Below are 25,548 nucleotides of genomic sequence, written 5' to 3' on the forward strand. Positions count from 1 at the left end.
AATAGACTTCAAATACAAGGAAGTTATATTAAAATTAAATAAAGCATGCATAGAGTGTTATGCACTATTGAAATCTTCGGAATAGAAAATAAATAAACAAAAAGTACAAAACTGATGACACCTGCACTTAGATTTAACAATTAGAGGCTCTTTTTACTAAAGGAAAAGATCTGAAAGGTGACATGTTAATATCTTTAAAGTTATGTGGGGGCTCTATATAGAATAAACAATGTTTCTTGCAAAGAGGAATCTCAACATGTAAGGAAGATTAATATAACTTTATTCTTCATTATTCATTCTGTCTTCTTTAATTCATTTATTTGCCGTTACTGGCAAAGCCAGTTTTGACTGTTGATCCCTAAATGACCTTGAGAAGGCCATAGTGGGCTGACTTCTTGAATTTTGGTTGTCCTAAACATAAAGATTCTCTCACTGTTCTATTGGATAGGGAATTTCAGCAGATAGACTTAGCGATGATATCGGAATTTGATACATTTTCAAGTTAGGCCACTGTTGTCTTGGACTGAAATTGTCAGCATCAATGATGCTACATTTGGCTGGTGGTCATCATAATTGAGAATGTCCACAAAGAGTGGTTGAGGCAAATGGCATTGATTCACTTAAACCTAAGATAGGTGAGTTTGGTGAAGAAGAAAAGGAACAGAAAGATGATCCAATGAGGTTAAATGAAGTTTAATGTAGAATTTAAGCAGTGGCACAACTTGGTTAGACTGATTGACTTTGTCATTTATAAAATTTTAGAGCAGCATGTCTTCATAATATGTGGAGATTTTGGATTGCTGGTATTAGTTATTAAAGATAAGCTTTACTAATGTATTTCATTTGATTTAAAAATTTTAATGCTTCCATCAATCTCTACTTCTTCCACTGATCATGTCTAGGTATCACTCAAACATCTGTCAAATAAATTGTGGCGTCTTCTTGATAATCGCTGGAGCAATCACAGCTGAATTGGTATCTCTCACTTATGGCAGTCATGAGCAAGGTGTGCAGCCTCTCTCTAACCTCGTGAGATAGTGGCCCATTGGTGAGATGGCTATAATGATGTCCCAGTGAGAAGCAATTGCTTAAACACAAATTAAGGGCCAAATCTGCACTTCTTTCATATGTGCCAATACTGACTTGTTTCTGTTGCACAGCACTCTAGTAAGGTGAAATATTTGCCAGCATTTCAGACAGTAGATGACTGGATGGAAATGTTTGAGGCTGGATGGTAATTGACAAATTTAAACTGGATGGATTTTTCTTTGTGCGAGACCTATTTGCAGAATGTTAGTGGTAGGGATATAATGAAGGAGACCTCTTGATGGGAAATTCAAACCTTAATTGTTCATTTGACATCACGGAATACAGTAGCTGTTCTCCTGTAGCTAAACATAATGACAATGGCTGCATTTTCTTTCCATGCTAATGACGATTTTAGTTGGAAGTTACTTATTCCCATCTAAGAAACAAAATTTTGTTTGAGAGGAGAAAAAAATTGGAGGAACCTAACCTGAATGGTTAAGAACCTAAAGGGTTAAAAATGTTCCTGTTTCATGAATAGTCTGATGTTGGTTCTTCCTTTGCCCTTGTTTTTAGAGATGAATGTCAGGTGACCCAGAGTCCCCGCAACAAGAACAAGCCTCTATATTCCCACATGAACTCTTCTGATCTGTGAAGGTGATTAGGAAACTTATGGTAATCAGAAAATTGTGTTAAATTGCTTTTTGTATCTGTAAATGAAGTTGGTTTCTGTCAAATTTGAGTCTCAAGCCCCATTTCCATAATACTTTCTAATTCCGATTCAATCAGCTCTAATTTGGATGGAAATGTATTGCTGGGTACGGAGGGAAGTTAGTTAATTCTGATTAAATCAGAATTAATATTGCCTTTTCCCTCAGGTGACTTGCTCCTGGATTGGATCCAAATTTAGTGTCCATGAACATGAATTAACGAGAGAGGGAGATAGAAAAAATGAGACAGACAGAGAGATGTTTAAGAGTGAGTGAAATAGGAAAGCTAACATAAATGAGTATGTTAGAATCCAAGAGAAGGAGAACGAAACTGACATAAACATGTTAGAAGCAGACAGATGGAGCGCTGAGAGCAATAAGAGAACAAGAGCAAAGAAAAGATCAATGCAAAATGTCTATAGAAAGTGTGTGCAGTTTATGGCAGTGTGATAATATCTTAAAACTTTTAAATTCACAAAGCCTTACAACTTGCCTCTCACTTAATTCCTTCCTTCTTCTCCTCCTCATTTTCAATTATCACTCACTTTCTCTGTTCTGTTGCTCCCTCATGCTTTTTCTCTGTTTTCATCACCAGCTGACGCTATTCCAGTCTTTCTCTATCAGCACCCTCTCCCTTTTTGTCTGCCTCAATTGCTGTCTCTTTCCCTCTCTCACTTGATTAGTGCCATCCTTTATGGTTCTATTTCCTGCCTCTGATCTTTAAAAAAAATCTTTTCTCCTTCACTCAGGCTTCCCCCTTCAGTGCATTTCATCTTCTTATCACCTCACTTGCCTTCTAGTGTGGTGTTTTTTAAAAAATTCCATTTAGATACTTTCTGAATTCAGTGCTGCATTTTGAGCTCGTGTCCTTTCCCTTCGCGCCATTTTTATTTGTAGAATAAAGCTGGCTGCAGTGAAATTCCTCCACACATCACACATTGGTTCACCTTTGAAATGTAGTGGTTGAATAAACAAATCTGACAGCCGCTTATGCAGAGCAGGATCCCACATGAAACAACTGGCAAATGAACCCATTTGCTGGCGGCGTTGACCGAGTAATAAATGCTCTTCTTTGAATTGTACTGTGGAATCCACCCGAACTGTACGCGGGATGAATGAGTAGCTATCAAGAAAAGAACAAAGCTATTTCTGCTTTTCTTTTCTCAGTCTGGGACAAGCTGCCAGCTTCAGATCAGGTAATGAATGGTAGGTAGTAGTGCACCCTAAAACCTGGCATAAGACAGGTAAGAAACCCATAGGGCTCCACCTTCTGTCATACCAGCTACAGTTCTGAAGCTTTCATGCTGGATAGCCAGTCGTCATCACTAGAACTTTTGCAACTAAAACCTATCGTTATCATTAGGCCAAGAATAAAGGAATGCCTTCTCCTCGTTGAATGATCTTTAAATACTTGTGGAGACCTCTATCCAAGGTTCTCATAAAGGTCTATGTTTATGCTCCTTCTTGTGTCCATGGGACTTGTATGGCCTTGTATCCATGTTCCTTGAATGTCACAACTTGGTAGCATTTCTCTTATTTGCAGGTTTCAAAAGGTGAATTTTTGATGCAGCTGCTGCATAGAGACCTCTATTAATTTCACTCCTGATCCCTTGGGAGGGCAAATAAGAAAATTAGATGATAGAGGAAATAAAATTTGTCTGAATCTAATTTTAAGCATGCTGAATGAATTAAATTGGAAACAGTCCCTTTGGATCCCGGCGAAGACAAAGATAGAAAAGTGACCAGAATTGGCAGGACCTTTGTTCCATCTTTAAAGTGGTCCCTGCTATTTCTAGTAATAATAATAGTGATACTATTGTGGGCTAGGAACCAAATGAAGAAGGGTTTTACATGGACCTTTATTGAAGCTATTGACATAGTTCTCTGTTAGTGATATTATACAGGATGAGGCATCAGGAATAAAGCAAGACCTGTGATAAGGCAAATGACCTTGATCCATTTAGATGTGGAATGGAAAAGCTGCGAAGAAATCTGATCCTGATCATAATCCCTTGCTTCAAAGAAATGAGGCCACCTCTGCCCTTAAAGATTTATATCATCAGTGGCTCACATGGATGCAATCTAAGCTGAATGGTATTGGGTTCAAATTCAATTCTTTTGAAACTGGAATATGCAATCAGTGCTGCTACCTTCACAGGTGCCATTACCTAATCACTATTACTTAAGTAGATTTATAGAGAGTCAACACATTGCAGTTTGTGGGAGTTTGCACTGAGTAAATTAGCTGCTGTATTTCATACATCAGTGAGTGCACTTCAGACATATTAAAAGACTCTCAGGCACTTGAAAGGAGGTGTAACCATATCCAACAAATCTTCTCCATAACTTTTACCATGTCCAATAGGATCTTACCACTAAGCACATCTTTCCCTCCCCTTCTGCTTTCCACAGGGATTGCTCTCTGATGACACCACTGTTGTGGGCTATGTCAAAGATGGTGATGAATCAGCATACAGGAGGGAGCTTGAAAAATTGGCGGAGTGGTGTCATAACAACAACCTCTCACTCAATGTCAATAAGACCAAGGAACTGATGTAGACTTCAGGAGAGGGAAACCAGAGGTTCATGAGCCAGTAATCACTGGAGGATCAGAGGTGGAGAGGGTCAGTAACTTTAAATTCCTGGGTGTTAGTATCTCAGAGGATCTGTCCTGGACCTATCATATAAATATAATTGTAAAGAAGGCACAACAGTGCCTCTATTTTCTCAGGAGTCTCTGGACATTCGGCACGACATCAAAAACCTTGGCAAACTTCTATAGATGTGTGGTGGAAAGTGTGCTGACTGGTTGCATTACGACCTGGTATGTGAACACCAATGCCTTTGAGTGGACAATACTACAAAAGGTGGTGGTTTCAGCCCAGTACATCATAGGTAAAGCCCTCTCAACCATTGAGCACACTTACATGAAAGGTTGCCATAGAAAAGCAGCATCTATCATCAAAGATCCATCAGGTAGAAGATACAAGTGCCTCAGGACTCACATCATCAGGTTCAAAAACAGTTACTACTCCTCAATCATCAGGCTCTTGAACAAAAGTGGATAACACTCATTCTATTTCTGGCATTCCCACAACCAAAGATCTCACTTTAAGGGCTCTTTATCTGGTTATTTCATGCTCTTATTTATTGCTATTTATTTATATTCGCATTTGCATAGTTTATTGATCCTGTTTACAATTACTGTTTTATAGATTTAAGTGTGCCCGTAGAAAAAGAATCACAGGGTTGTATGTGGTGACATTTATGTACTCTGATAATAAATTTTACTTTGAACTTTGAACTTCTCTACATGACTCCCTTATCTACTTACCCCTCATCATAGATCTTCCTTCTGTCATTTTTCCCTGCAAGTGGGACAAGTGCCACACCTCCTTCCTCATCACCATTCAGGGTCACAATCAGTCCTTCCACTCTGTTCCTTGAGCCTCTGTACCTCCCTCTGCAACTGGATCCTCAACTTCCTCATCAGGAGACCACAGTCAGTGTGGATTGGTGATTACATCTTCTCGCTTTCAGTCAATACAGGTGTACCTCAGAGATACATGCTTAGCCACTGCTCTACTCTCTCTACACTTATGACTGTGTGGCTAAGCAGAGCTAAAATGCCTTTCACAAATTTGCAGATGACCCCTCCAAATCTGCTGTTGGTAAAATCTCAGATAGGAACCAGGAGGCATACACGAGTGAGATAGATCACCCGGTTAAGTGATATTGCAACAACAACCTAGCAGTCAACATCAGGAAGAGCTAGGAATTGATTGTAGATTTCAGGGAGGGGAAGCCAGGAGAGCACCAATCCTCACTGAAGGGACAGTGGAAGAAAGGGTGAGCAGCTTTTACTTCAGGGATCCCCAAAGTGTTTTTTATGCCACGGACTAATACCATTAAGCAAGGGGACGGTGGACCCCCAGGTTGGGAAGCCCTTTTCTAGTTCCTGAGTGTCAACACCCTGAGGAGTTGTCCTGTGGCCAGCACCTTGATAAAATCGTGAAGAAGACATGAAATGGTGTTACTCATTCGGAAATTGCGGAGGTTTAGTGAGTCACTGAAGACACTTGCAAACTTATATAGGTGTACAGTGACTGGTTGGAATGGAGCCACCAATGAACCGGATCACAAGTGGCTGCAGAAGGCGGTAGACTCAATGGGCTCCATTACAGGCACAACACTCGCCACCATTGAGAACAATTCCAAGAGGCAGTGCCTCAAGGAAGTAATATCCATCATTCAGAGCTCTCTTCTCATTACTACCACCATGGAGGAGGCACAGGAGCCTGAAGACCCATGCTTAATGATTCGGGAACAGCTTCTACCCCTCCATCATCACTACTTCATTAATCCTTTTATTTTGCACTATTTATTTATTTTGTAATTTATAGTAATGTTATGTTTTTGCACTGCAATAGCAAAATACTACTGATGTAGGAAATCTGGAATTAAAATAATGAAATATGCCATAGATACTCAATGCAGATCGATTAGTTTTAATTAACAGGCATACATCACTCTCTCTAGATACCAGTGAGGAGTTGTTGTAGCATGTGGACAGTCTTGGTCTCCACCCTAACACAGACATTCTTTTTTGTTACTCTAAACCATAGAGTGTTGGGACAGCACGTTAGCTTAGCAGTTTGCCCATCACTGTACAGTGACAGCAATCACCGATCAGGGTTCAATTCCCCCCATTGCCTGTAAGGAGTTTGTAAGTTCTCCCCATGACAGGGTGGGTTTCCTCCAAGTGCTCTGGTTTCCTCACACTTTCCAAAGCCTTATTGGTAAGGTTAGTTGTGGGCATGCTATGACTGCACCAGAAGCGTGGCAACGTTTGCATGCGGACCCCAGCGCAGTCCTCGCTGATTTGTTTTCAAGGATACAAAGTACGCTCATAATCAAATTATACAACCCTGAGGTTCATCTTCTCACAAACAGACATGAAGCAGAGGAAGAAAACCATGGAATCAATTCAGAGAAAAACATGAACCCCCACCCCCGCCCCGCAACGCACATAAAAAAGGAACAAATTGCACAAACAGCCAAAAAAAAAGTGAAAAAACACAGAATACAAAAAAAAAGACCACAAATCATTGAACCAGTTCAGGCAAATGATGCATTTTACTCTGTGTTTCATTGTTTCAATGTACATGTGACAAATAAAACTAATCTTTATCTTTAAACCCATCTACTGCAAACTTAAAACATTCTTGCTGGCTGTGTTTTACAGTTCTGAGGTAATGTCATCAGATGTTAACTCTGTTTCTTTCTCCAAAGATGTTGCCTGACCTGCTAAGTATCTTCAGCATTTTCCTTTTGCCATTTTGTCTCTGTAGAAGACACTGTTAAATATGCAAAACTCCCTCTGCAACACACTTCAATAGGCATAGATCCCTGTGCAACAGTGCACTTAAATATGCACAGTTCTGTGTGTTAATGCACTGTGCAATGTGCACTGTTCCCTACATAACCCACTGTTCAGTATGCACAACTTTCTGTCTAATACATACAATTCCCTATGTAACACTACTATTTAGTAAGCACAACTCCTTGTTCTACACATAATTCTACTCCCCCTGCCACCCTTCCTCTCTCACTCCACCCTCCTTATAATTCCAAGCACTGCCTATTCAATCTAACTGTTCTCTGCTTCTCTTGGGGTCCTGTCGACCTCTGTAATCATTGTTTTTCTTTCAGTTACCACGACACCACCAGTTAGTCATTCACTAAACACGCAGTAATGTAAAAAGTGAAAAATGCTGTTTATAATGATGTCGTGTTCCTTCTGGTTTAAAAAGATATTTAATGTAAACAGAGAGAGCTATTGTCATAGCGCTGCAGCTATTTGAAGTGTTTGTGAGGGTTTAATTTCACCTGTGTTTGTAGTTTGGGCTCCGTTATAATTGATTTGAGCTTCTTAGCTCATTGTTGATGATGTTTCCCAGCTTTTGCAGGAAGACTTTCCAACAGTGCTGTTTATGGAGCTTGGGTGCTGGGAGACTGATAGAGAGCAGACAAATAACATAAGGAAAAGTGAAAAACTTCACTGGGGAGAATGAGCAAAAGCATGAAAGAGAAGCAGTCTGTACAGGAGAAAGAAGAGTGGTTCATGTGTATGAGAGAAGGTGATAAATAGCAGGAGAGCATATCTGCTATGTCTGAAAATGAGCACTTGTGTGCACGTGTTTTTATGTGAATAAAAACGTAAGTGCATTTTAGTCTTCCAAAGTAAGAAATAAAGTTAGAAAGTTGAAAGGGAGAGAGCGCATGTGCACACAAACACACGCACTCTACTTAAAATCATAGATAATAAGTGGCAGGAAACCTTTTCAACATTATCTTTGTTTATCAAAAAATTATCAGTTTTAGATGTAAAATTAACAATTTTCCAAACATTAATCTTCACTTGTGGGAGGGAGTTGCAAGCTTCTACCATTGTGTTCTCGTTTCATTCTGAAAGACCTAACCAAGCCCCAAGACACAAATTCCCCAACCAAAACACTAGCTTTGCTCTGTCTGCCCTGTGATTTCACTTTGCTGTCTTACAAACTTCAGTCAAATCATCCATAAATCTAAATTCTACAAACAAATTTGTGCAGCTCCTTGCATGCAGATATCATTTAAAATATCCTCATTTTCCTCTAGTTGTCCAGAGTGTAATGTCCACAATTGCTTTGTTACGCTCCTGTCTAAGTGGGGTTTGCATAGCTATAACCTAGCACATTCCCTCTATTAATCCATTTGTCTTTTTGGTTATTTTTCTTCACCATTCCAATCTATTTGAGAAGAAGCAACCAATATTCACCAGACTGATGGCTGTATAAAGATGAAGAAGAATAGGGCAGTATGTTGTGCAGTCCAGATGAATTGGAAATAATCTCATTTCAATATGTAAAGTTCTGAGAAAACTTGAACAAATGAATGCTATTAATATAATTTCCCTTGGTAGGAGACTCTAGAGTTACTAGGCATAGTCTTAGGATAAGGAGGCAGCCACTTAAGAGAGAGAAATGAGGGGGAATTTTTTCATCAGTGGGTTATGAATCTTCGGATCGGAGATCTGAGGATGAGGAGCCATTATTTAAGTTTGACGTATCTAAATCTTTTAACTATTGAGGAATCAAGTGTGATAGAGATCAAACAGGAGAGTGGAATGGAACTGAAGCCTGAAGTCCGGATCTTGGTAACTGACACACCAGATTGGCCAATTCTGCTCCCTTTCCTGATGTATCAGTTTATATTCTACGGGCCCCAGAGTCTCATTGGTCCTCCACAACTTTTATCTTTTTTTTATTATTTATAAAGCATGCCTCTTTCCTTGGCCTGAAAATCACTTGAGGTGATTTGTCATCCTGAGTTCCATTACTTTAATCGTCTCTGCTATTTAGTTGACATTAGTTATCGTCTCTCAGCTTCTATACAGCATTCTTGAGATACTATCCTCTTTCTCAAATGTAAATATTGAAACAAAGTAATCATTCTATTTTTTTCAACCTTTTTTATTTTCCTTTACAGGATGACTGTTAAAAATTTATTTAAAAAATCCATATTGCACCCAGCTGCCCTCTTTTAGCTCTTTGTTAACATTTTTAATTGATTTTCAAATCATTTGGAAGTTTCTTTATCAACGTTTTCCTAACTGATTTGCTTTCTTTTTGCCATTCTTCCATCCTTTAGAATCTGTGACGGTTCTTGCTGTTTTTTGTGCCTTTTCAAAGATTATGTTGCCCCTTACCTTGAAACATGTCGGTGCATACTTTTTTTGGCAAGCAGATATTTTGCCCCTCAGGGTTATAAAATGATTTGTATCACATTCAATTGTCGTTTGAGCAGATTTGCCAAGTTTGCCATGAACAATTTTTGCCTCTACAAAAATTCAGTAAAGTCACCTTTAATGTTTAATGTTCCTTCCTGCCTTGAACTCGGTCATATTTCAATCAATTTTAGAGAAGTGCTCATGTACCTTCAGGCTGTTTAAATAAACCTTACTCATTACTCATTATTAAATCTAATATAACCTGCTGCCTTTTAATTCAAGAACTTATTTTTGCACCCTGAACATACTCTAGATTTTCACTGTCTCGCAGACAATGAGATAGTCAGCCCATCGCAACAAAAATGGAATTAATATCATTTATTAAGATCATTCTACCATTGTGACAGGCATTTCTAATTTCTGTATTTATATATTCTTCCACTTTACAGTTGCTACCTGGGGCCTATACACTCCCCTCACTTTTAATCCTGCTGTTATTAGTCTCTATTCCCTGTTTAACTCACTCATAATTGACATGATTTCATGATTAATTACCAAATCCTACTTGGGGTAATGAGAATGGGCATTAGTTTCTGGCTTTACCACAATCTGGGAAGTATTTTGTAGAAGTTACATGTGCCCACTGAGGTCATTGCTTTTATCAGTGATTCTATGATAAAACCAACAACAGTAGTCAGGCAAGGTTCACCCCTCTGATTCTTCCTTTCACACGATCGTTTCCTTACCCCTGTCTCCCTGCGTCATATCCCATTGGTGCATCCTTTCAGAATCAGGTCTAGTATCACCGGCATATGTCATGAAATTTGTTAATTTAGCGGCAGCAGGTGCATGATTATATAGAAAAAAATAAATATATCAATGACAGTAAGTGTATATTTTTATATTAAATAGTTAAACTAATAATAGTGCAAAAACAGAAATAATATTAAAAGAAGTGAGGTAGTATTCATGGGTTCAATGTCCATTTAGGAATCGTAAGGCAGAGGGGAAGAAACAGTTCCTGAATTGCTGAGTGTGTGCCTTCAGGCTTCTGTACCTCCTCAAGACGGTACTGATGAGAAGATGGCATGTCCTGAGTGACGGGGGTCCTTAATAATGGACAGTGTCTTACTGAGGCATCACTCCTTGAAGATGTCTTGGATACTACAGAGGCTACTGCCCAAGATGGAGTTGATTAATTCAACCAATTTCTGTAGCTTCTTTCAATCCTGTGCAGTAATCTCTAGAATGTTTTGTTTTCCTATTTCTCTTCCAGGAGTAGCCATGCTTCCCACTACCTCCACTATCACAACTGCATTCCCTCCATTCGTTCTCCACCTTCTGCTCTCCTGCACTAAGTTATCTTGACGTTTCGAGAGACCTGTGTCCCAACCAGGCCCCCATACTGCCTTGGGGGCAGGGTATCCTGTGAAACACCCAGCACAGCTTTTCAATCTGATGGGTAGTTAGCTTTAAATATATCATTCCATTAAATTTCCTAATACATCCACTTCTCGCCTTTACAGTTTCTTAGTTGTTGATATGTTTAGTCCCTTGCCTGCTCCTTCCCTTTTTCCACAACACTCCTCGCTGCCTAAATCTCTCCCTCCCTTGTTGATTTCCTGTAAATATCAAGGCCTTGTTTTTATTTCCTGTCTTGGTGCCAACCATCTTATTTGCTGTTGAGTTGTACCTGTTCAGTGGGCTTGCTATTTTGCTTTGGTCTCTGAATGTGTTTACTGTTTAACTTTTTAGCATGGTTTGGCAGCTCCCTCTGGCTTCCAGATTTTCCGAGTGAGATTTTCCGATAATTAAGCTGCAGTTTACATTATCTTGGCTGTCGAGTTGTGGGAATTTTTATACTTTATTGGGCCAATTTCCTTTCCTCCTCGTCTTAAATTGTGCCATAACGCAGAGTGCCTGGTAAGCGCGCTCAAACCCAAATAGCCATTGTTCACAGGGAACATGCGCCAGATATTGTACAACACAAGGCATCAGAAGTTACTCTGCTTTTGCCCTCATCAAATCTGTATGCACACATAAGATTTCACACACATTTGGAAATATGCACATGATTTAAATTCATTTATGGGATGTGACAAGAATGTCATGTCTTCTTCTCATTACTACCATCAGCACTTAGTGTTTTAGGAACAGCTTCTCCCCCTCTGCCACCAGATCTCTGAATGGTCCATGAACCCATTAACACTGCCTCACTTTTTTGCACTCTCTTTTGACTATTTACTTATTTATGCATTTTTGGGTGGCAGGGTGGAGATGAGTCTCTACTAAAGGAAGTGTAAGGTGCTCCTCCCCTCTGCTAGCCTGCAGGTCACCCTTGGGCAAGGTACAGAACTTGCTTAGCCCCTCCGCCCCACTCCGATCAGGGTCATGTGAAACCATGGAAACGGGTGGTGAGTGGGTGGTGGTACGAGCAGCTGGTGCAAACCACAAGGTCTGGACAGACATACCACTAGGCAGACAATCTTTGAAGAGTATTAATAATGACTGGGGTCGCCTATCTTGTCAAGATGCTCTCCAGAAGAAGGCAATAGCAAACCACTTCTGTAAAAAAATTTGCCAAGAGCAATCATGATCATGAGACCATGGTTGCCTACGTCATATGACACTGCACATAATGATGATGACATATTTCTTATTGCAACTCACAATAATTCTTCTTGTATTGCACTGCACTACTGCCACATAACCCAAATTTCATAACATACTGCATGTCAGTGATTGTCAACCTGGTTCTGATTCTACTTTGTGGGCATTGCTGTAAAGTTTGTGGTGACATACTTAACTTCTGTCGTGTCTATAATGAAGGTCCACCAAATGTGCTTTTAAGGATGGAGTTTAATATTGAACCAATAATATTTCTAAGTTAGAGATATGGAGGGTAATTAAAGGTGATGGTTTTCCCATGCACTTCTTCCTCTTGTATTCTAGGTTTGAGATTTCAATAGACACCGTTAAAGAAACATCAGTGAGCTGCGGAAGTTTCACTTGCAAGTGCCAAAAGGTGCAGCCACAAATGCCGGTGATGAAGGCAGTAACTGTCTGAGGTAGATAGCATGAGTAGCTTCATCCTAGATGGTGGAAAACTGTTTCAGTATTGTCTGATTGTGTTCCTGTCTTACCTGCGTGTAGTGCAACATCTTTGGGAGTCGGGTGATAATTTCCTTGCCAAAGAGTACTCAGTTTCTGATACCCTCCAGCATTAATGCCCAGGTCCATTTAAGTTGCTGGTCTGATCGCTGCAGAGATATTGATGCAATTACGGCAATGCAATCGCTGTTGAGGGTCATTTCTTGATATCCTTGTTGTGTAACCTGCCTAGTCTAGGTTCAAATGTGAATTTTGCTATTATGAGCATGGATTGTTTAGCATAGGAAGAAATACAAATGAAGTTAAGTACTGTGGAGTCATCAAAGAACACTCACAATCTTTATTTTATGATGGAAAGTAAGCAACTGAAGCAGATGAAGATTGTTGGACCTGGATTAACTCCTGTGTCAGTGTTATGAGGCAGAGATGATTGGCCTCCATCAACTGCAGTTACCTTTCTTGGAGATACCATGCTATAAGACGATAAGACATGGACGCCACAGTAGCATGGTGGTTAGCGTGACACTAATGCAGCATTGGGTGTCGGAGTTTAGAGTTCAATCCCGGCGTCCTCTGTAAGGAGTCTCTGTCACATCCATCCCGTGGAATGCATGGGATTGATTTTCCCCGATCTGTTGGTTTCCTCCCACAATCCAAAGGCATTCCGGCTAGGTTAATTGGTCACCGTAAATTGCCCCGTGGTTAGGTTAAGTTTAACTCGGGGTTGTCAGGGGTCGCTGAGTGGTGCAGCTCAAAGGGCCAGAAGGGCATGCTCTTTGCTGTATCTCTAAATAAAATAAAATAAAAACAGGAGCAGAGTTAGGTCACTCGGCCCATCTCAATCCCATTCTCCTGCCTTACTAATCAAGTACGTGACTGTTTATCCTGTCTACACCTCTCATAATTTTATCTGCTTCAACCAGTTTTTCCCAGATTCCCTTTTAATTCAGTGTTACTGGATTTCTCTGTTGCCAACAAGGATTCGCAGTCTGGGCAGTCCATAGACCCCTTGCTTAATGGTTTTGATCCATGGCATAAAAAAGGTTGGGAACCCCTGAGTGTTGGCATGCTTGATGAAATGTCGCACTGATGATAACCTCTCCGTACTCCAGAATTTAGATTTCCCGGTGAAGCTTACAATAGATCTGCAGACTGCTCTGGAACAAGACAAAGGCATGGAATTTCATCGATCAGTAGGTGTACAAGGGTGCTGAAAGTTTCCTTAAGGAAATGCAGCATTCCCACTGGCCATTGTGAATCTTTGGTTCATAACTGTATAAAGTGGAAAAGTAGCATTTGGGATTGTACTGAGAAACCTAAATGCATCCATTGAAAATATATAGAAGTTCTGTGTAAGCGGCAGAATGAGTTCACTGCCTTGCAAACTACCAGCCCAGCTGCCATTCCCACATCTGCCTCATCAGCCACTCCCAGAACCCACAGACCAGAATGTAAGGAAATCGGTCTCAATCCTGAGGGAAAAGGAGCCCGTGAAAGAAAAATGTAAACAACAGCTTCCATTGTTTTGCTGAATGATTTTGATGAGATGAATGGAGTGTCATTTTCTGCGGAACATATATCCCAGAAGCAGCCAACACAGATGAGGGCCATACAGCAGAGAAAGTCCCTACTAGGGGAATTCCTACCCAGGAGAGGGTCAGTGCTTGTGGAAAAAATCTATGCCTCAAATCTCATAAATGATTGAGAGTTAGTGCCAGAGGAACCTGTACCCTACTGAGAATCTGTAGTCATGGGATCACTGCTCTGGGAGAGTCAGTATTCTTAAGAATATAAGTAAGAAGCATAAGTATGCCATTTGGCTCCTTGTGTCTTCTCCACCATTCGATAATATCACAGCTGACTTGGTATTTTAGCAGAATTTTCCTGCACGAACTCCAGCTCATTTTGATTTCCCCGAAAATCTTGGACCTGCACTCCAATGAGAATGAGAACATTTTTTTAATCATCTTGTGTGAGCTGGATTAGATTTATTTCTGTTGAGTTAGCGATGTGATTGTTTTTCCCTGGCCTGATTCTGTTTTTCCAGCTCTTGCTGGGAACAAGTTGTTAGCAACAAAGAAACTGTAACCCCTGCATTTTCCAGAAAGCCATGGATGCTGTCAAGATAATTTATTCAAGTGCCATTTAGAACTGTGTAGAAATTTGTTTTTTGGTCGTAGTTATTTGGTTTGAACCACAAATCCACACATTTTGTTTTGAAGTGATGTGCTATCCTTTATCTCCTGAGGAAATCTACACACTCAAATCTGGCCAATATTACACTAGAGCAATATTTTCTCACTTCTGACCCTAGTTCCATGATCCTGGTAATTTCCTTTGGCAGAGAAATTTAGATGATCATTTTTAGGACATAACATAAAAATATTAACTTGCAGCAAACAAAGTCTTTCACAAGTTCAAGACATCCCAAAGACCTTTACAGCCAGAATTACCTTGAATTTACCACATCCATCGAAAGAGTTTAACCATTGCTGTCTAATACTCAACATGATAACCTTTGTGAGTTACTCCGGATACAAAAGCATGAAAGCATGTACTCCTGGTCTCAAGGACAGCATCTATCCCACAGTTATCAGACTCTTGTACAACAAAATGGATTCTTGACCTCACAATCTACCTTGTTGTAATCTTGTACTTTATTGTTTTCCTGCACTCCACTTTCTCTGTAGATTTTACTCTTTGTTCTGCATTGTTATTGCTTTCCCTTGCTCTACTCAATGCACCATGAAGTGATTTTTGATCTGTAGGAATAGTATGTAAGGTGAGCTTTTCACTGTATATGTGTCAATATTAAACCCATTCTTGCTTACTGCCCATTATGCCTGCTGGTGTTTAGGGCAGCAATGAGGGTCCTCCACCTTTTTGGCAGTGTTTAGGGCTTCTTTTATTGTGTCGGTAGCTTCCACTCAGTTTTCACTACAACCAGCCATGCAAGTTCTGGGTGGAGACTCAGAAATATTGTTGCACGTTAAGAAGGATTCTTCATTGTTTTCTCTGCAACAGTTTTGTTTGACCGTTCAAGGTTGTTGGCCCTGAGCTGAACCTCCAAACCTGAAGGACCATAGACCACTCTTAGTCTGACCTCTAACTTATGACCTATTTGGCATGGGTGACCCTACCAAGAGCCAAAGTGTAAAGCCCGCATGGCTCTACATGCGAGCCTCCAAGCCATGACAAGGTTCTGGTCCTCTTGTAGGAAACCAATACCAATGCTACCATTAAATTCTTGGGCAACGGTACTGGACAGAATTAGTCAGAGAGTTATGGAGACATACGGCATGGAAACAGGCTCTTCTCACCACTGAGACAGTGCAGGCCATCCAACACCCAAGTTTAACTGGACCAGCCACATTTATACTGTGGCTCCTTGTGATTGCTTGTGCAGAATAATTCACCTATGTATTCTCCCTAGCCTTTGCTCCACCTAAATAGAACATCAGAAATGTGACAACGCTTATTGGGATGTGTACAGTTCAAACAACACACAAGTACCTTAGCATCATCCGGAACAAAGCAGGCCACCTAATTGGAGTTCTACCACTACATTAAGCATTGGCTCTCTCCATCATTGTGTACACTGGTTGCATTGTATCTGGTCTACAAACTGCACCATGCATAACTCAGCAAGGTCTCAATTCCATCATCTAAACTAATGTTCCCTGCTCAGCAAAGGATAAGGGCAACATGTGCAAGCCCACCAAGGACATATAACACTATTTTGTTGATTCTTATGAGGTTAAAGTCCAGAAATCTCCTCAAGCTATCACTCCAATTAAAGCAATAATTCACCAACACATTGCCAAAACAAATTAGGGCTTCCTAAAGTAGTTAAGTAATAAAGCTGCACTTGCTAATGATACCTACAATTCTTTAATTAATGTAAAATTCATTGTAAATAATCTGTTCTTTTACTGGGCTATCTACATTTCAATTGTTTTATTGGAGACTAGAAAGTTCAATGCAATAAGGATCAACCTCTTCTGAAGGATGAAGTAAGAAACCTGCAGAGATGCAGGAGTTGCCACATGTCTGTTGGAAATACAGCTACAAGAAAAATATTGTGAATCCTTTGCAATTACCTGGTTTTCTGCATTAATTACTCAAAAAATGTGGTCTGATCTTCATCTAAGTCACAATAATAGACAAACACAATCTGCCGAAACTAATAACACATAAACAATTGTACTTCTTCTCATCAATACAACAAACACCATTTAAATAATCACAGTCTAGGATCAAAAAATTATCTGAACCTTTGGAGTAATGCCTTCTACAAAAGCTAATTTAGAGTCAGATGTTCCAATCAATGAGATGAGATTGGAGGTGTGGGTTGTAGAGGTGCCCTGCCCTATTAAAAAAAGACATGCATTCAGGTTACTGACAGAGTCTGCTCTTCTCAAAAAAAGATCGATTTACGTGCACGTGCCTCAATCAAAACAACTTTCAGAGGATCTTAGAAAAAGAATTGTAGAGATGCACGAAACTGGAAAAGGCTACAAAAGCGTTTCTAAAGACCTTGAGTGTTCGTCAGTCCACAGTAAGAGCAATTGTCTACAAATGGAGGAAAATGAGTACTGTTGCTACTCTCCCTAGGAGTGGGTATCCTGATAAGATCACACTAAGAGCACAGCATGCAATGCGGAAGGAGGTGAAAACGAACCCAAGGGTAATAACAAAAGACCAGCAGAAATCTCTAAAATTTGTGTCCAATATAAGAAAAATACTGAACAAGAATGATGTTCATGGAAGGACACCACCTAAGAAACCACTGTTCTCCAAAAAAAACCATTGCTGCACATCTCAAACTTGCAAAAGACCATTTGGAAATTCCACAATGCTTCTGGGACAATGTTCTGTGGACAGATGAGGCAACTGTTGGACTTTTTGACAGAAGTGCACAGCACTATATTTGGAGGGAAAAGGACACTGTACACCAATACCAAAACCTCATCCCCAGGTGGAAGGAGCATTATGGTTTAGGGCTGCTTTGTTGCCTCAGGGCCTGAACAGCTTGCAACCATTGAGGAACAATGAATTAAAAATTTTATCGAGGCATTTTACAGGAGAAGGTCAGGGTAGTGGTCCATCACCTGAAACTTAATAGAAGTTGGATGTTGCAACAAGATAATGACTGAAACACAAGAATAAGTCAACAGCCGAATGGTTTAAAAAGAAGTAAGTTTTGTTTTGGAATGGCCAAGTCAGAGTCCAGACCTTAACCCAATTGAGATGCTGTGGCATGACCTGAGGAGGATTGTTCATTCAAAGCATCCCAGAAATACTGATGAACTGAAACAATTTTGTAAGGAGGAATGGTCTAAAATTTGTCCTTGCCATTGTGCAAGTCTGAACAGTAACTATAGGGAACACTTGGTGGAGATTATTGGTGTTAAAGGAAGTTCTATCAGTCATTAAATACAAGGGTTGACATACTTTTTCCAGCCTGGCCTGTGAATGATAAAACAAGCACCTTGTTCAATCTCCTTGATTGAACAAGGAGGTCGAGCACCTCTGCTCCGTCCGCCAAAACAGACAGGATCTCCCAGTAGCCACCCACTTCAACTCTGCTTCCCACTCCCATTCAGATATGTCCATACATGGCCTCCTCTACTGCCATGATGAGGCTAAACTCAGGTTGGAGGAGCAACACCTCATATACCTTCTAAGTAGTCTCCAGCCCCTTGGTATGAAAATAGAATTCTCCAACTTCCGCCTCTCTTCCCCTATCTTCCATAGAATTCTCCAACTTCCCCCTCTCTTCCCCTATTCCTATGTCACTCTGCCCCCTCCCCAGCTGCCTATCACCTCCCTCTTGGTTCCGCCTCCTTCTACTACCCATTGTGTTTTCCCCTATTCCTTCTTCACCTTTCCTGCCTATCACCTCCCTGCCTCCCTTCCCCCACCCCTTTATCTTTCCCCTTACTGGTTTTTCACCTGGAACCTACCAGCCTTCTCCTTCCCACCGTCCCCCCACCTTCTTTATAGGGCCTCTGCCCCATCCCTCTACAGTCCTGACGAAGGGTTCCGGCCTGAAACGTCGACTGATCGTTTCCACGGATGCTGCCCAACCTGCTGGGTTCCTCCAGCACGTTGTGAGTGTTGGAATGATTGAACAATGTGTTCAATAAAGACATGAAAAGTACAATTGTTTGTGTGTTATTAATTTAGACAGATTGTGTTTGTCTATTATTGTGACTTTGATGAAGATCAGACCACATTTTATGAATAATTAATGCACAAAATCAGGTAATTGCAATGAGTTCACAAACCTTTTCTTGTAACTGTTATCGTCTGTTCACTGTCGTGGAGCAGGTATAAAATGTTTGCCATCCAAGCCACAGATAGAAACTGAGACACCGATGTAACCATTTTGAGTAGGATAAAATGAAAAGGCACTATAACTCTCCTCTCGAGCAACAGTTTCTGACATCCAGCCTCCATTTTGGTGTCAGGGTTTATGTGGTCAATTATTGGAACATGTGAAGAACAACAATTCAGGAACAGCTTCTTCCCCTCAGATTTCTGAATCCAGGAACACTACCTCACTACTTTTTAATTTCTACTTTTGCAATACTTATTTAAATTAACTATTATATATGTATATGTCTATTTATTTATTTATACTTACTGTAATTTTCAGTTTTTTTATTATTATATATTGCAGTGTATTGCTGCTGCAAAGACAACAAATCTCATGACATATGCCGGTGATATTGACCCTGATTCTGATGATACAGTGTGAGATAACACTGATGTGAGACTGACATGGCCAGCTTAGACTCTGATACCTCTTCGACCCTTTGCCTGCCTTATCCTCAAAGAACCTAAACTCCAGCTGCAACAGAATATGACAGCAACTGGGCAAAGGAAACTAAGGGAAAAAACATGCAAATTAAAAACTGCGGAGAAGGTTTGGCTTCTGTGTCCTGAGAAAAAGAGATTACTGAGCACAACAACTGAGTAAATCAAAGCCAGGCTAAATTACACGGGACTGACTTTGTTTCTTTACAGGAGATAGTTGAATGCTTTGTCTTCCTGATTTAGTTAATTAGGCTCCGGGATGAAAGCAGTACTTGAGTTCTAAAGGTTCATTGTTTCACAGTTGTATGATGAGAAAGTCTTGGCAGTGAGTAACCGAACTGTAGCCACAAAGGGCTGTCAGCAGAAAGGATTATTAGTTACACACTGGTCCAGCCAGTCCTGTACAGGGCAGTCGAACCTAAATCCAAGATCATCCCAGTTGACTTCCAGTGAAGCATTCCAACCCAATCTCAGTATTAGTTCGCATTTATATTATAATCCTTGGACTGTTCTCAAAAACCCTAATGTCTAAATCACTTCTCGTTCATTTGTCCAAATTCCCCTGTTTCATGTCAGCTTTTTGTTTTATTTTTAGTTTTATTCCACACTGACATTTTTATCCTTGTAGTTTCTTGCTATGTCTCCAAGAAGTTTTTACTCGTCACATCGCACTACCTTCGTCTGTCATCCATGATGTCATCAAATAAATCATTTGAAGATTGGGAACTTATCCAATCGGAAACTGATCTGAAGTTCACATTCACCCTCCCACAGGAATGACTGGAAAGTAGTGAGTGGTAACTACCAAAATTAGAACCAAGCTATTTAGGACTGGAAGCAGGAAGCAATTTTTGACCCAAAGGATTTTGGAAATCTTGAGCTTATTCACCCAAAGTAGTAAATGTTAAAGGGCAGCTAGAGCTCTCCAGACTAAGGTTAACATAATTCATTGGATGTGTGCACGGAGGACGGTCAATGAAGTTAAAATATTGCTCGGTCATAGTCCTATTGAATGACAAAATGTGTTCAAGTGCTGATGGGGCTTCCTCCTTTTGGCCATGGTTAATCACCTTCATCTTATAAGTTAAGCTTTCTCTTGGCCAGCTCAGCCAGTAAATGTTGAACACTTGTGCTCTTGACCATTGTGTTCCACATTATTATTACAAGTCCTAGTAAAAAGTTAATATTTTAAGAGTGGCTTTTAGGAACAAGCAGCTTTGATGGGACAATGCCTGCTGTGCCTTAGACACTGCTGCCAACCGTGTAAAGTTTGAAGAATGCCAACTTCCCGTGACGTCACCATACTGCAGCCATTCTTTCTGCAAAAATTGAATAGTTTATTTCAGAAAAGTAACTTTATTTTTAGTTTGTTCATAGGATATGGGCATCTCTGAGCAAGCAACCATTTATTGCCCATGCCTTAAATCCCTTCATCTGAAATTTTCTCATTTAGCAATTTCAGGTGGCATTCCTCCGGCTCTGGAATTGCTTGTAGGCCAGACTAGGCAAAGACAACAGATTTCCTTTACTAAAGGACATCAGTGAACTGAATGGGTTTCTACAATTATCTGTAATGTCTTGAGCACAATTGCTGGTTCTTTATTCCAGATTCATTTAATTAACTGGACTTAAATCTCCCAGCTGTCACGCTGACACATGAACTCATGCCTCTGTTAGACATCTTAAATTCATACCCCTGCATTACGAGTTCAGTAATATACCATACCCCTTCCATTTTACTACATTCAGTCATTGTTATCAGCACAACAGCACAATGATACTGACCTGTAGTGCTGTCTGTGTGGAGTTTGCATGGTTGTTCGTTGACAGTAAGAATTTTCCCCTGGTGTCCTGCCACATTCCAAAGACATGCTGTCTGGCAGAATAATTGTCCACTATGTATTACCTCTGGTGAGGGTGGCAGGTGAGTGTTGATATGTATATGAGTAGGTTACAGGGAAATAAGCAGGGCGTGGGATTGCTTTAAGAGTCAGCATGGACACAATGGGCGAAACACCCTACTCAATGTCAGAAGGAAATATATATTATGAGTAAGCCTCGAGCTATTTTCAGTAGCATATGATGCCCTAAATTTTTGGAATAGCTTCCAGGTAGATAATGTAATAGATTTAAACAGCTTTGTACTGGAAGCGTGAATCTGCTCTTGTGGGAAAAAGTCTGGAAGTCGAACCCTACAATTTTAACTCTGGTGTACCTGAGACAGGAACAACCTTCAATTAGGACCCAGAGGCTACAGTCCTAAGCTGCAGTTCTTCTTGAAAGTTCAGCTGGTATAATGAACAAAGGAAACCTGTATTTATATTAAGTATTAACCTGTGGAGAAGGGGCTGTATACACAAACCAAGAAAAATCCAAGCTCCAACAAAAGCTGCTGTATGCATGTTCTGTTTTATATGGCCTGTGCTTTATAAAAAAAATATATTTGTGAAGCTTGATGAGTAGCCAAGACTATTTTAAGCAAGCAACTTAAAATGGCAGAAACTACAGTATGTCATTAGAACAAAATACTTCCAGAACATTTAGATGTGCAAGTAAAGGTTAAGCAATCAGAAATGAATTTCTGAATTATATTACGTTATTTATTTTGAGGATGCGGAATTGAAGTCTGGAAGAAACTCTCTCAAGACATTGCTATTGCTTGCGCTCTCCCTTAACTACCAAAGGTGCTTCTCGTGTGCCATTTTGGGCCTTTGTCTATAAGACCATAAGATACAGAAGCAAAATTAGGCCATTCAGCCCGAGTCTATCTTCTGTCCATCATCCATGCACAGACTCAGCTTCTAGACATACACTGCTGACACTAGATTCCCTTGACCCCCCACGCCTTTATCTGTGTTTTAGACTGTCCATCAAACATCAATGAGGGCTCAGGAGTTCTAAAACTTCAACATTAGGAAGATAGAAACCATAGGCTCCAGGCTCAGTCATACACTTGACATTCATGCCACTTGGCTAGAGAGAAACACTTCCCTCCAGAATCCACGCATAACCTCATGATGAGTTGGGCTATTCAGAACCGATATCAAAAAGAAATTCACACACACAAAATAAGGCTGTGGGAATCCAGGATCACTTGAATATTTCAAATGTGAGATTTAACTATCTTTGTTATGAATATTATGAAGGATTAGGAAATCAAAACAGGTAGATAAAGTTAAGATACAGATCTTCTGTGATAAAAATGAAGGGCAAAATATGTTAGATGGAGCAAATGGCTTCCTATCGTTCCTTGAACTGATGATAACAGTCGGTGCACAACATGATACGCTGAGCAATGTTCACCAACAGCATTCACATCTTACCTATTAGCAATTTCCTTCTCTTTTTATTACGTAAAAGCACAAATGCCCTGTAAGCTGTTGGGTGTCTGGGGGAGAGGCAGAAGAGAATAAGAGCACAGGTGTCCTTTCTCTTGAGCCACTGAAGTCTGTGTGTTAGCTGCTGTTTGGCAGGGATTTCTCGTACATACCCTGCTGAGTAATGACAGAGCAACTGCCATTGTGCCCAGTTGCAAATGAGATGTGACTTGAGGAGGCGTTTGGAAACAATGAAATTCTTACGATCTCAATGATCGAGGGAAACTTTCTTGAATTAATTTCTGTGAGTTTCGACGGTGTATTTTTCAGCATGTAAGAGAAATTTGGATAAGTACATTGATGGAAGGAGTGTGGAGGCCTATGGTCTGGGTGCAGGTCGATAGGACTAGGCAGAATAATAGCTCAGCATGGACTAGATGGGCTGAAGAGCATGTTTATGGGCTATAGTGCTCTATGACTCTCTATATGGAAGTCTTATTGATAGGGGTAGATGGGTAGAAATGGCTAATCCTTACCATTGCCCCTATTGCCTCTGAGGCCATTGACTTTTCCAAATGTGAAACTTCCAGAAGCCCTACGTCCACTTGTTTTCCAATTTCCAGAGCAACACCAGTCTCTTCATATCCTAGTTGCTATTCTTCATATTCTTGTTGAAAACTATTGGTTTACTGGCCCCTCAGTATGTATTTATTATAATTTTATTATTGTATTATTATCCATTAACAAATGGAAAATCATTGCACTGGGTGAGGGTGTGAGGAATCAGATAAAGCTCTCATTGAGTTAGAGAGAAAAGTCAGCCTGTGTGTGCTTCTTACTTCAGTTGAACAGCTGACAGATCTGACTGTCTGGGCTCACAGACGGTCATTCAAATGTCCATTTGGAAGAAAAAGCAGACAGGTGATAGAGCTTTTCCCCTTCAACAGTCAGGAGAAAATCAGTGGATGGGAAGAAATGTATAAGATACATCAGCAAAGTAAAGAAATATGTTTCACAGTGAACAAAGGACAGAGATTATGCTGAATGTTTCTTAATGACATTCATTGAATTACACACAAAAAACTAATTTGACCTTGTCATATTTGCAGCCGTGCTGTCACCATTACTGAAGCCGTATTCATTATTGCTTTTGTTTGCTATTAATTTTCATAATTACTAATTGAAAGATGAGGCCCAATATTATCTGCAGGAAAGGGCAAATAAATATGTCATAATTAGGGTTGAAGACAAATTTTGTTTGTCAAATTTCAGTCGATCTGTTCGCCAACTCCAAATGGGGCTGGTATTAAGAAGGGATCGAATGCACTGGGACTTACTCACCTTTTCTCTCTCTACTTTAGAAATTGCAAAGAGAGTGGAGTGACTGACTAGCATTGTAAGCAGGGAAATGAAATATGATATGATAATTATCTAGGAGAATGTTAAAGTACTGAAGGAACAGTCTTTCTATAGCCATCATACTCGATCCTAAATGCACGGGTGAAATATGCTCTTCATGAATTAGTTCTCACCAAGCAAGCTACTGTTATTATGCTGCGAAATTCTCTCTCCTTCCCTGTGTGGTGTTTGATGGTTTTTTTTCTATATTGTGAATTCACGCGGGAATTAATACTCATTCATTGCCCCTCCAGAAATTACTTCTGAAATGCATATAATCTAAAAGATGCAAATGAGCTTGACTCGTTGCTCCCTAGTTAATACAAATTATCATCTTTTTCCACTGTCATTATAGGCAGCAATTCCATCACCCTTTTGTGGTAGGTTTTTAGATATAAAAATAGGCCCTTTTGCGTTGGGAGAGGAAAATTTTAATATAATGTAGGGAGGTAGAGAATTATTTTTAATTATTTTTCCTTTTCAGATGAAGTGCCCAGTACACTGAAACTCCCAGTGTTACAGATGACCTATTTAATCTTGTGGTTTGTTCAGGAATTGTATGCCCTCATACTTTAAAGCATCTTCTGCCTTCTGACAGCAGCTGACTGGTCAGATCCAGAAGCAAAAGAATGAGTTTCCTCCCCCAGCCGGTGCCTGGAAAACATGCCACCCCTCTGGATTTTCCAATAACTTCCACTCTGTCCCTGTTAATTTTTAAAAAAAGTTACAAATGTATTCACATCCTAATCAGCCCTGGAATTATCTTGGTTTTTCAACCCTGATGTTTTGTGCTATTTGCCGAAACTCCTCACCTGAACTGTAAATACCGCAGAGTGAAAGGAAAATTGACAATAGTAGATTTTGCTTGGTGTTCCGGTTTTTGTATTATGGGTTACAGAGTCCCCTCAGAACCAAACCCCTTTCGTTTCTGAGCTTATTGAATAGGATTTCCACTAACAATGTAAATCGGTCTCAGTATGTATAATCTGCCCTCCTTAATAAACCAAACACAGTTCAACACATTTCTCGATAAGAGTTCACATCATTCTCAAAGTGTGATCATTGTGTGTACAATGTGCCCAGTGTTTCCTATTGTTTTTGTTTAGAGTCAGTTGCTGACGGGATGATTAAATAGACTGTGGGATAGAGGGTTATAAATTGGCTTGTTTTTCATATACTGTTGACAGAAATCCTGATCCAAGAGGAACATTTCCTGGCAAATGGGTTTTCTGTGTTCAGATTCAGTGTTGTGATTTACCTCTTGTGCCTTTTGTGATTCTTCTGCCTTTTTAATTCTTTGAGAACATCTGTTGTGTATTTTCATCATCTGTCTGTTTCCCTCTGAAACTGTGCAATTCTTAGAATGCTTCTTCCTGTCTCTTTGCTTTCTTAC

The 25,548-nt window shown here is 40.1% G+C and overlaps 1 protein-coding gene across 5 annotated transcripts in view; it reads left to right on the top strand.

The window, feature by feature from the left end:
- The window catches only part of foxp4 (forkhead box P4), a 465,538-nt gene that overhangs the window by 137,949 nt on the left and 302,041 nt on the right, over window positions 1-25,548 (top strand). The window contains exon 1 of one of the 5 annotated variants that reach the window (XM_072278681.1): window positions 12,555-12,575. The exons of the other annotated variants lie outside the window; for them this stretch is intronic. The gene's annotated coding sequence lies outside the window, so the exon portion shown is untranslated. Of the gene's footprint in view, window positions 1-12,554; window positions 12,576-25,548 lie in introns of those variants that run through there. 5 annotated transcript variants of the gene reach the window in all.

Source organism: Mobula birostris, chromosome 14 (genome assembly GCF_030028105.1).
Source record: "Mobula birostris isolate sMobBir1 chromosome 14, sMobBir1.hap1, whole genome shotgun sequence".
Taxonomy (NCBI): domain Eukaryota; kingdom Metazoa; phylum Chordata; class Chondrichthyes; order Myliobatiformes; family Myliobatidae; genus Mobula; species Mobula birostris.